Source organism: Vanessa cardui, chromosome W (assembly GCF_905220365.1).
Source record: "Vanessa cardui chromosome W, ilVanCard2.1, whole genome shotgun sequence".
NCBI lineage: Eukaryota > Metazoa > Arthropoda > Insecta > Lepidoptera > Nymphalidae > Vanessa > Vanessa cardui.
This window is the reverse complement of record NC_061153.1, coordinates 10,568,010-10,581,962: the sequence shown is the minus strand read 5'-3', so window position 1 is coordinate 10,581,962 and position 13,953 is coordinate 10,568,010.

The window sequence follows — 13,953 nt, the reverse complement described above, 5'->3', positions numbered from 1 at the left end:
GTAAGCTCATCAGAAGTGGTATACCAACTGAGACCTTGCCAGAAACGTGATAAACAGACCTAACATTATTGTTACAATCCGTAATTTTAGTAAAATTACAACGAATATCACTCGAGAGCATCGTGGCATAATTATGAGACGTAGGACCGGCGACTATCCAGCCTAGGCTAGTCTCGCAAAGTACTGGTTTACCAGAGCCTAATTTAATTCTTTGCGATCCTAACAAGTCCCAAAAGATATCAGCGTCAATTAAAATGTCTACTTCACTCGGCTTATAAAAGGTGGGATCGGCTAAACATATATCAGACGGAATATTCAAACTATTAATATTAATTTCACGGCACGGTAAAATATTTGTAATAAATGGCAAAACGAAACACTGCATTTTGCAAGAAAAATTATCATTTAATGACGTCATATGTACGCGACACATTTTGCCCACGTGCGAAGATACGTTATTTATTCCGCCAATCATTCTGTCAACCTGAGTCAACGAAATATTTAACAAATTACATAAACTTTCTCTCATGAAACAAGACGTACTACCGCTATCGAGTACTGCACGAACTACATGCGCACGATTTTTGCTATCATACACTTTGATTAAAGCGGTGGACAAAAGCACGTCGCTTTGCTTACGCTCAGCACACTGCAAGGCAACGCTTGCTGACAACACTACGTTATTTAAGTCACAGGTGGCTGACGTAGATGGAGAAATTGAATTAATATTCGAATAATCAGTGTTATTCTGGGTTTCATTACTACTATTAAAAGTATTTCTATTATCCGAAGTGTGTAACAGTGTATTATGTCTACGTTTACATACCTTGCAACCTTGCTTCTTACAACGCTTAAACAACAAGATTAAAAGACATACCTGTAACATTCCGCTTATTTGTGTTCGGTTTAAATTATTTGTATAAGGTTGAGTGTAATGTGAGTAAATATGGGTGTGGGTGATAGATGTGTATGAGAGTTTGAGTATTATTTTGGGGTGATTGTCATATGATATTTGGAAAGTAGTTTTGATCACCAAGTGATGTACACAATTTAGTCAAATATTATTAATTTTAGAAAGCTCGAGTTGTTCTTCATTTTTTATGTTTATAATCTTCTCTCCGTCCTTCTTTCTTATTAGAATTTTACCACGAGAAATCCAACAGTATTTTATTCCTTGTTCCTTGGCGAATTTTCTAGTCAAGTAATATAGTTTTTTGTTTTTTTGACTTAAGACTTCGGATATATATATTGGCACTGATTCTCCTGGAAGGCCTATGGTTGATGTGTTTAGTTTGTTGTTTGGGTGTTGCTTGTTATAAGCTTTGTTCGCCTTTATCATATTGTCCTTTTGAATAACACTAGTAGTAATAGTAGTAGATAGTTGAAGTATCATATTCCCATTATTTGTTTTCGAATTTACTCTATATAAGTTTTAATATCTGTGGTAGGAATTGTGATTTTTAAGGAACTACATATTTGCTTCAATATATTTTCGAGGTCTTGATGCGATTCCCTTTCAGTCTTCGGAACATTTCTTATTTCCACCGTGGTTTTATTGAGCAACCTTTCGATATTTTAAAATTTTTCTTCCAGTGTTTTTATATATGTATCCTTTCCTTTATTTTTGTCTTCCAAACATTTAATTCTTGTCTCAAACTCGTCATACTTTTTTGATAGGAATTCGAAGGCTTTTTCAATTTCTTGGTTAGTCTGTTGTATTTTAGTATTCTGGACTTTTACATCAGCAATATCTTTGCTTAGTTTTTGAATATGCTTCAAAAACTAAGCAAAGATATTGCTGATGATGATGATGATGCGTCGTGGTCTTGTTTCCATTCAGAAAGCATTGTTTTTATATCCTCTTCCAGATTTTTATTACAGCTAGATTTGGATTTATCTTCGGGGGTATTCAAGCGACGCTTTTGTCTTCTAAATATATTTAATATCTTAGCTTCATCATTTTCTGTTAAGGTGTTTGTTTCAGTTTCAGACGAATATGCATTTGATGCACTTGTAGGGGAACGCGACATCTTAGTAATTATACGTAATGTCGAGAAATCGCTAACGCTTTGTTCATGGACCAAACGCTATATATACGTCACTATTATTCACTCGCGATTCACAAGTGCGGCGACAACAAAACTATGACTGTCGGACGATTGCTGTCTTTTTCTGTTAATTACTATATTCACTAGTATGAACCTTAGTACGTAACAATAAGGACGAATGTTCAAGGATGTTCTCAATTATGATTATTAATTTTAAGATGCTTAACATGAAACACGTCCGTTCACTGTCGGTGTCCGAGAGCGAGGGTGAAGGAGTCGTTCATAACGACGCAACGCGAATTATGCCGTGATCTAGACCCTTTTTTTAAATCTTATATTTTCCGCAAGACTCGTGTCATCAGTGTCATCAAGCCTAGAAAAAGAGCGATGTTGTTCACATTCATCTTCACGCTCCCTCATCATAAATCTCTCAGATTGGATGCGAGGTCTATGCCCGCGTTCAATACCACGTCTGGGGGATTGTCTATATTAGCGATCTCTCAGACGTTGCTCGTGCTCTACGTCTGATGGACCATATTCAACAAAATAGGCCGAGCGTTGCTCATGCTCCACGCCTGACGGACTACGTTCAACCAAGTACCTCGGGCATTGCTCATGCTCCCCGCCTGAGGGACTATATCCAACAAAGTCGTTCGGACGTTGCTCATGCTCCCCGCCCGAAGGACTACGTCTAACTAAATAGCTTGGGCGTTGCTGATGCTCGCCGCCCAAACCATGAGACCTGTGGTATCGATATTTTGGTAACGTCTGGTATCCTTCGCCGTTTTGTCGACTTCTTTTATTTCTTGGACGTGAACTTTTGTTATTCTTTTGGTTTTCGTCCATAAGGAAAACGTAACTTTTGCTCCGTGAACGTCTCCTTTCACATATGTTCATCGAACGTCTTGGCATGTTAAAATCATTCTCTTGCAATAATTTGGTCTCCATCTGTGGCTTAAAATACTTATATTTTAGTTTCGATGAAAATAAATAAGTAATTAAATTTTAAAGTTATTAAATTAAAAGAATAAAGTATATTGAGCCTTTAAAGGTGCATCAATGTTAAACAAAATACAATATTACACATTACGTTAGCTTATAAATAATATATGTATTTATAATATTTTATAGATATTCGTAAAGAAAATTTCACCTGATTTAAATATATTGATATATTACAACTATATTTTAAAGTATTTTAAACTTCAAACACAAAAAAAAACCAACAAAAATGCAAAAAAATAAAAAAACACCCAATCATGCATAAAATAAAATAAAAATAAACACTTATTAAGCGATACATACGTAAGCGGGCTTTACGGCCGATTTCGAAATAAAGTAATCTTGTTCAATCCCCATTTCTGAGATGTTGGAATAATACAAAAACTCTCCTCACAATCAATACTTTATCTCTCCTGAAGTGGTTCGCAATCAAAACTGATGCAAGATTGATTATTTTTGCTCGATCCTTCTAATTCGACTATTAAAGTAAGAATGACCATTTCTAGGCTTACTCCTAGTATTTAATGTTTAGACACCCCTCCTCCGACTGTAGCAACATCCGGTTTTGATTTATTTAAAAAAACAATTTAGTTTAGTCAAAACCGGATGTTGACAATCGACGTAAATTGTAACAACTATTTAAATCGAATTATTTATGCTGATAATACTTTAATACATTAAAACAATAAAATATGATCATATTAAAATAAATATGCTAACAATCATTACAAATGTTTGAACATTAAGACCAATAAGTTCTCAAGTCTCTCTATACAAGTTCGTTCAACCTGACAGTGTCCATCGTGTACTAACATAACTCGACGTAATAGAACATGTAATTTAAATACACCAGTTCGACAAAGTCAGATACCATTGGCTGATGAATCGATGAACACATCATACGATATGAGTTCTCCAAATCATAGTATTACTAGTCATCATCAAGAAGGTGCAGTTACAATGGAAGTAACTTGTTGGATCAAAAGCTTACAACAACAATAACAACAGCCTGTAAATTCCCACTGCTGGGCTAAAGGCCTCCTCTCCAAGGTTTGGAACATATTCCACTACGCTGTTCCAATGCGGATTGGTGGAATACACATGTGGCAGAATTTCTATGAAATTTGTCACATGCATGTTTCCTCACGATGTTTTCCTTCACCGCAGAGCACGAGATGAATTATAAAGACAAATTAAGCACATGAAACAGCGGTGCTTGCCTGGGTTTGAACCCGCAATCATCGGTTAAGATGCACGCGTTCTAACCACTGGGCCATCTCGACTCTTTGGATCTGATGGATCTTTGGATTTGGACTGGATCAAAAGCTTAACTCCTCTCTAAATAATTTAATGGATAATTTCCGTACAATGGTTAAGGAAGAAGTGAGGACTTATGTTAAATCTGAAATACCTACTATTGTACAGAGTTTAAAAGACGATTTTACTGCCACAACAGATTTTATTTGTGAGAAGCAAACCAAGCAGTTTCCGGTACTCCGCAAGCAAAATCTGGAACAACTTGCCACCGCCTATCCGTAGCCTGCAAAACATTAATAATTTTAAAACAAAATTCAAGACCCATCTGCTAAATTTACAAAAGCAGACATAGATCTAGTGTATACATAATTTATAGTAGGTACTACTTGTATATACTAGGTAGGTACTTTTTTCTTTATTATTATTATTGTTTTTTTATTATTATTTATTTATTTAATGTTACTAAACTCAACTAATTTTTCTAATTCAACAACCTTTTAAATATTACGTATAGTATACCTAGGTATTTAATATATAATTATTTTTTTAATTTGATTAACTACTTGCCTATCGGTTATGGCCATCTTGCAATATGGAAGTTGCTCCTTACTTGAACACGGATGCCGGATTGCCTCGACTCGCCTATGATGTTTCACTCCCTGAAAATACATACAAAAATACGATTACAATATTAATATGCATATTTCAAATCAAATAATATATAACACAAACAGATTCTTTGACTAAAAATAAGTTGATAATTAAATTTTATATATAATTAACAGATATACTAAATAAAATAATACATAACATACCTTACAGTAGCACAGGACATTTGCATTATGTGTTGCTGAATATCGTTTAGTGTATAAATATGGAATAATTTTCTCAATTAACCTATGGTAGTTCTTTTATGTTGCTTTTACTATGTTTGTTGTTCACTTTTTATTGTTTTTTACAATTAATATAAGCAAATAAAATTACTTTAAGGTAGTAATAACACGTCACAGAATAAGTAACATAATAGGTTTATAATGACGCAACGTGACGCAATCTACACGGGCGTGCGGTGACGATCACACTGACGTCGACGGTGTTCCGTTATGTCCACGGACCACGTCCACGTTGCGGCCGCGCACCCCCCGCCCCGCGCGTTTAAGTTGATACTGTCATTGCGTGGCAACAAGGGAGACAGCTGAAAATCAGCAGAGGGATAAAAATCCCTCATAGCCTGAGCTGTCTCCTTTTGACTGCACACAAGTTTTATATTCATTATATATATTTTTTTATTCGTTATTATTATATCTTTCTTTGTTTATGTTTTTTTTTTTTATATCAATTTTTTCTTTATATGTGTGTATGTCAATAAATGTTTTTTCTTTCTTTCTTTCTTCTTTCAATTTTAAAACTGAACTAGATAATGAAACTGCTGCAATAAAAAAATTAGAGGCTGTGAACTTAAGTCTTCAACAAGAATTGAATGCCTTGAATAGTCCATTCGAATTAATTGATAGGATGACCCGAGCCCGAAATGTTGAAATACAAGCTGTACCAGAAAGCAGAAACGAAAACTTAGTGATAATATTTAAAAATCTATGCGAAAGCATCAATTTAAAATTGGACGAGGCGAATATTATCTCTTGTAGAAGAGTTGCTAAGTTTAGCAGTAAATCAAAATGCCCACGAAACATTTTGATCACATTCTCAACTCCATCTTTAAGAGACCAGGTACTTTTAGCATGTTATCGTTTTAACAAAAGACATAAGTAACAGGATGAAACAATACACAGTAAAGAATAGACAGGACATGCATGTTCGGACGAAGTCTAATGGGTAGCCAATTTAAACGAGAACGAAATTGTGATACGTGGTCGAATTTGCGTAATCCAATTATAAATCGAATTAAGGTATTTTGAAGTCTCTCAAGTTTATTTAATTGGTCTTCGGTTAAGTCCACAAAGCTTGTATCAGCATAATCCAAAATAGGAAAGAGAAGAGTCTGTGCGAGCATAATTTTGGTAGGAATTGGAAGAAAATGTCGAAGACGATGCAAAGAGCTCAGCGCGACGAACACCTTCCTGCTGATTTCATTCACATGACGAGTCCAGCTAAGAGTGTTATCAAGAAAAACTTCGAGGTTTTCAAATGAATCACAATAAGGAATGACAATATTGTTAAACATTATCGATGGCAAGGAGGACCAGTCCACTTTAGATAGTTGTTTCCGGCTGCCAATAATTATGGTTTGAGATTTGCTAGGGTTGACATTAAGACCAAAAGATTTACTCCAATCAAGAATTATATTGAGGTCGTTATTCATTCTTGTGATTGCCAACGGAAGATTCTCTACAGTCGACTGAGTGTAAATCTGGACATCGTCTGCATACATGTGGTAGAGAGAAGAAAGTTTGTGAGTAATAGTGTTGATGAAAATAGAGAAAAGTAACGGTGACAAAACTCCGCCCTGTGGTAGCCAGCATAAATATCGCACCACGATGTGTAAGTATCATCTGTGCGAATACGTTGCCGACGACCACGAAGATAACTGTGAAACAAGTCTATGGGGTAGATTTATTATAAATAATTGTTACTAGGTTTTAAGGTATTCATATATTGCTTTGTCTCCGATTAAACGTTAGACTGAGTGGACGTATTTCATTGTGATCTCTAATTCCAGTGTTATATATCGAGTTGTGTGGTATATACTACGCACATATTTATCAGTGGCGACGAGTCGGTAAAAAGACACACGCATTAGTGTTAGAAGTGAATAAAAATGTCGGTGGGAAAATTAGAACCGTTTGATCTTCACAAAGACGATTGGAATTTGTACATTGACCGTTTGGAGCAATATTTCATCGTCAATGATGTTAAACCGGCAATAGCGACATTGATAACAGTCATTGGTAGTGACGCCTATGAGCTCATGGTGAATCTTTGTACACCTGAGAAACCGTCAGCAAAGACCTACGATGACTTGGTGGATATAATGCGACGCCATTTGCAACCGAAACCGAGTGTACTCGCGGGGCGCTTCAAATTCAGGCAACGAGTACAAAGATCTAACGAGTCTATAGCGGAATATGCAGCAGAATTAAAGAAAATGACAAAATACTGCGGTTTTTGTTCTAAAACCTTGTCAGAAAATTTAAGGGATCAGTTCGTATGTGGTCTGATAAGTGAGCATACTAGACAGAGGTTGTTTGCGAAAGACAACATAACGTTTGATTTGGCGTTTAAATTAGCTATGACCATTGAAGCGGCGGAGTCGGACGCTGCATTGGTTGAAAACCGTACCAGGCGAAGAGATGACGTTTTGCCAGTGACGGAATCATCAGTGCATAATTCATCGGCGATGGCATCAAAAAGCTTTAGGCGACAAAACTACAGATTAAAAGAAATACGAAGTGATCGTAATGTAAACATGCGAGAACCGGATTTAGGCGGCGGCGCAGATACCACAAGCGGAGCGTTTAATGACAGGCGGAGCGGACGCAAAAATAATCTCATGAACTCAAGAAAAGGAGAATTAGCTCAAGTATGTGACATATGTGGTGGAAATCATAGTGACAATATGTGCAAATTTAAATTGTATGTATGTCGAGTGTGCAATAAACAAGGATATCTAAAGAAGATGTGTCCCAAAATACGCGGAGCTGTGACCTTTCATAACATTTTTTTTTTTATGGAATAGGTGGCAAACGAGCAGGAGGCTCACCTGATGGAAAGTGACAACCACCGGTCATGGACATCTGCAACACTAGGAGGCTTGCAGGTGCGTTACCGGCCTTTGAGAAAGGAGTACGCTCTTTACTTGAAGATTCCCATGTCGTATCGGTTCGGAAAAACCGCCGGCGAAAGCTGGTTCCACAAAGTGGTTGTGCGAGGCAGAAAATGTTTAAGAAATCGCGCTGTTGTGGATTTTCGGACATCAAGATGATGCGGGTGAAACTTAGAATTTTGACGAGATGTCCGAAGGTGAAATTCAGCAGCCGGGATTAATCCGAACAATTCCTCGGAACATTCTCCGTGAAAAATTCGGTAGAAGATGCAGAGTGATCCAACATCTCTACGCAAAGCCAAAGGATCAAGGAGATCAGAAAGGGCTTGATCGTCGATAACTCGAGCCGCTCTACGTTGGATGCGGTCAAATGGAAGGCGCTGGTACTGGGGAGCACCCGCCCAGAGGTGAGAGCAGTACTACCAGACCAGAACGCACGTGTTGCTGATGGGAAGCGCACCAGTCTCTCGCCAATTCTGCCAATGTACTTCGACTTCGCCTCAGCTATCGCGTTTTTGAAGGACCTAGAGGCAGAGTTATATTCCTTTCTGAATTTGCTGGTGTTTGCATCACGAGACGCCGATGCGTTAGCCCAGTCTTGGTAGCGTTCCCATTTTCGGCGTGAAACCGTCTTACAGAAGCAACCAAACCAGGGCTGGGACTTGCCACCAATGGCCACCGCAGAATATGGAATAAAAAGTTCCATAACCTGAAGCACCACATCGGCGACAGAGTCAGCAACAACGCTCGGATCATCCATCGAGAAACAAACCCGCCCCCATGGGTAAGATGCAAAAAAAGGCCGCATCACATCCCAATCTGCTGACTTGTAGTGCCACACGCGACGACAGCCCGCGAAACGAGGTCGTGAGTACCGTGTAACTGGCACTGTACTCTGGACGAGACAGTGGTCCGACGAGCCCAGAGGGGTATCGACGACAATCTTATAGCCGTCCGGATGCGAAGTCAGCAGAAGGTCCAACAGAGAAGGTGTATGATCCTCCACATCCGGTATTCGCGTTGGCGAGGTGATCAGTTGTGTCAAATCATAAGCCAAAGCGAAGTCGAGAACAGATCTACCCGCATGATCAGTGGTGCGTGATCCAAGCCACTCAGTATGATGGGCATTGAAGTCGCCCAGAATAATAATCTCTGCGGATGGAGTCTGCTGCAGCACGGAATCTGTAGCCAATTGGACGTGCTCAACCAGTCGGTCGGTTTCGGCATTACCGCTATGGGACCTATAAAGGCACGCGTAGATTCGCGGATGGTCGTCGCAGTCTACGCCTAGCCAGATAATTGATAGCTCCTGCCCTTCAAGGCTGCCGAGGCGTCGAGAGCAGATATCATCTCTGACGTAAACGCATACCCCAGCTCGTGGCACAAAAGTATGTTCCAATTTGTACCCGGGGTAAGAGAGAAAAGACGTATCGGCAGGAGAAGATATCTGGGTCTCGGTAAGAAAGAACAAGGCCGGCTTCGCCGTCTCAAGGAGAAAGTGAACGGCATTCAAGTTGGAGTTGAGTCCCCTTATGTTGCAGAAGTCCACAGCGAGTGTGGTAGGAGTTGCCTTATGATGCCTGCTCTGCTTGCCCCGAACAGTGGCGAGCGCAAAATTGCCCCCCGCAGAATTCGGAGGGCAGCCTGGGCATCCATGCTCAGGTGGTGTACGTCCTGAGCATGGATGCCCAGAGAGGGATTCTCCACCGCAGTCGCTGATGGTACCCTCCTGGGGTAATGTCACCAAATTCTGCACAACCATGTTTTGGGGGGAGAGGGATCGGGCCTCCGGAACTCTCACTTAGCGGACGAAACGCGGTAGCATAGCTACCACTTCACGCCGATTTTAAGTGAGAGAGTGGTACTTCCCCGGGCGTGCCGGCCCATTCGACTGCAACCGAGAGGTATGCAGTGTGGCACTACCAAATACAAAAAGATAGTAATTTATCTTTAGAAAGTGAGGACAGTAGCAGTGAGGAGGTAAATAATTTTTCCATAAATAGTTGTTAAAAATTTTGGACCATACACTATTAACATCTGTGTCGACAAATGTATACTTTGTATGGAAATAGACACAGGCAGTGCGATTTCGTGCATTAGTTATGACTGTTATCAACAATTTTTGTCGAATAATAAGATTATTAAAAGCGATTTAGTATTAAAATATTATACAGGGGAAATCGTTAAACCAGTGGGGAAAATTACTCCTTTAGTTACATATAAAAATAAATGTAAACATTTAGATTTATTTATCATTAAATCCGCCACGACTAATCTCCTTGGGCGACAATGGATTAATGAGTTAGAAATTGAATTGCCTACTGCAAATTGTAATAAAATAGATTCGACTTTGTTTAATTTTGAGGAATTCAGTTCCAAATATTGTGAGGTGTTTTCGGACGGGCTGGGACGTTTCACTGGGGAAACGGTTGGTTTCCGACTGCGGCCGGACGCGAGGCCGGTGTTAATGCGCGCGCGGCCGCTTGCTTATGCGCTGCGTGAGTCGGTGGAGCGCGCGCTGGATCAGCTGGTAAGGGACGGAGTGATCACGCCGGTAAATACGTCTGACTAGGCCACACCTATTGTACCCGTTATGAAAAAAGATGGTAATAAATGTTTAGAGGTGGATCGTTTTCCTTTACCGCGGGTGGAGGATTTATTAGCTAAGTTACATGGTGGTATTAAATTTACAAAACTCGATTTATCTCAAGCATATGCGCAACTAGAATTGGACGATTCAAAAAAATATACGGTGATCAACACGCATAAAGGTTTATTTATGTAAAATAGGCTTATATATGGCTTAGCGTCTAGCCCAGGTATTTTTCAAAGAAAATTAGAGCAAATATTTGCAGACATGCCACGGGTAGGTGTTTTTCTAGATGACGTCATAATTACTGGGGTAGACAACCGATCTCATTTAGATACACTTCATGAAGTTTTTAAGCGATTAAAAAGTTATGGTTTAAAAATTAAAAAGGAAAAATGTACATTCTTTGCCGATACCGTGACGTATTTAGGTGTTGTAATTGACAAAGATGGGGTCCATACGTGTCCTAAAAAGGTTGAGGCAATTAAAAATGTTAATATACCTACCAATGTATCGGAGTTGCGTTCATTTTTGGGATTAGTCATGTATTACGCTAAATTTAAGCTTAAGCTTAAAATAAGCTTATATAAGCTTATATAATATGAGTATACAAAATAAGTATGACTATTGTTAAATATGACTATTAGCTAAGTACTCTATTTACATGTGGTTTGGCACTTTAAAAAGAGTGAAACTTATTATCCTTTATGGGTTATTAACATAACCTGTGTTAAGAATAATTAGCCCAACCCTAATGGAAAATTAAAAATAACATTAAGTACATACATAGCAGAGTCATTTGAAGAAGTTAAAACAATTTTAAGAAATAAATAGCAAAACAAAAACAAAAAAAAATACGAGGGGCAAAGTAAGAAAAGCGCCACGGTTGAAAGCATGAATGAGTGTGTGTGTGTTGTGTGTGATGTGATGAGATGTGATGTGATGTGTGTATGTGAACGTGTGTGAGGATGTGATAAGATTATGTAATTTGTAGATCATCAAATTATACCTAATATAAGTATGATATTAGCACCGTTATATAAGTTATTGCAAAAAGATGTTAAATTCCAATGGGATACACAATGTGACGTGGCTTTTAATAAAGTAAAGCAGATCCTTATTTCTAGTAAAGTTTTAGCGCATTATTCCCTAGCCTTTATATATAGACCATTAATTTTAACAACGGATGCGAGTAGTTATGGAGTAGGCGCGGTTATATCTCATTTAACCCCGCAAGGGGAAAGACCGATATCATATGCATCTAGGGTGCTTATCTCCGCCGAAAAATCATATGCAGAGATAGAAAAAGAAGCCTTGGCTATCATTTATGGTCTCAGGAAATTCCATCAATATTCGTATGGTAGAAAATTCACCCTACGTACCGATCATAAGCCGTTGGTATCGATTTTCGGAGATAAATCGGGTATACCGGTTATGGCAGCTAGTAGAATTCAGCGCTGGGCTGTAATATTAGCAGGTTATGAGTATGATGTTGAATATGTTAGGAGCAATAAAAATGCCGCCGATGCATTATCGAGATTACCAGTGGGTTAGGAAAAACGTAAAAGAAAAGACTTATGTTAATTTTGTTCAAGATTTTTTACCGGTTACGCGAAAGACGGTGGTGGAACACATTGATAGGGATGATATACTTAAAAAGGTTATACTCTATATACACTCCGGATGGCCAAAGAACTGTGATGATCAAAATTTAACACCTTATTTTATACGTCGTAACGAATTATATTTAGATGCCGGCTGTGTAGATGACACCGTTAATCTTAAAGGAAATGCATGTGGGTCATTTAGGGGTTGTTAAAATGAAAAGCATTGCACGAAGTTGGTTATGGTGGCCGGGCGTGGATGCAGATATTGAACGAACCTGCAAAGAATGTGAAACATGTACTATGGAAAACAAGGCACCAGTCCGAGCTCCACCAAAGCCGTGGCCATATATTGCGGAACCATGGTCACGACTACACATTGACTTTTTAGGACCCCTACATGGTAAAACCTTTCTCGTTTTGATAGACTCAACTTCCAAATGGTTAGAGATATTTTATATGCAAACAACTACTGCATCAGCAGTTATTAGGGTTTTACGGGAAACTTTTGCAAGATTTGGGTTACCGAAAGAGATAGTGTCAGACAACGGCCCTTCTTTTTCCAGTAGAGAATATAGTAATTTTATGGATAACAACGGGATTAAAGTAACATTTACACCTGTATACCCGTCGAGTAATGGAGCGGCAGAAGGAGCGGTTAAGTTGTGCAAAAGGGCTATAAAAAATCATTAAGGGATGGCTGTGAAGTAGAAGCGGCATTACAATCTTATTTATTAGCATATAGAAATGTTGAGCAAAGTACCACTGGTCTTTCACCAGCAATTATGTTACAACGCAGGCGTATTAGGTCGAGACTCGATTTATTACTTGGGGAGAGAATGATAGAGGATAGGGTGCAACAAGTACAAAAGAAACAGGAACAACGAGTAACGGGGATTACTAGTGAGTTTAATCCAGGTGACACGGTGTGGGCAAGGAATTATGGGGAAGGAAAGAAGTGGTTAAAAGGTAAAGTTGATAAATGTTTAGGGTCTCGTAATTACTTAGTGAGTAGGGATGACGGTCCACCGATCAAAAGACATGTAGATCAAGTTAAGAAACGTTGGGGAAATTTCGATTTACCAACGTCAATTGTAACACAGTCACGGGCACAGTCAAAAGATTCAGTCGAATTATTAGTGGTCATTCCGTGCCCGAAGCAGAAACGAGGCCGCAGTCTTCTAGCGAAAAGTCGATTGATGTACCACCGTCATGCCCCATTCGCCCCAACGCGCTCCCAGCGCGTTCGAAAACCCGTTAAACGACATGGGTTTGAGTTTGACTAACAATAAGTACTAACATGTACGTTAGTACTTATTGTTAGTATGTACCTGTTGTTATATTTTTTGTTGATACGTTTACGATATTATCACTAATGTATTTACTTTCACATATAAGAATAAATAAGTCTAGTTTATATGTTAGTATAAGTTTAGTATAGGTTAAGTTTCATTATTTTCTGTAAGGTTAATATTTGAAGGGGTTAAGAAATTAAGGGTGAAGGTGTGATATATGTGGGGTAGATTTATTATAAATAATTGTTACTAGGTTTTAAGGTATTCATATATTGCTTTGTCTCCGATTAAACGTTAGACTGAGTGGACGTATTTCATTGTGATCCCTAATTCCAGTGTTATATATCGAGTTGTGTGGTATATACTACTCACATAT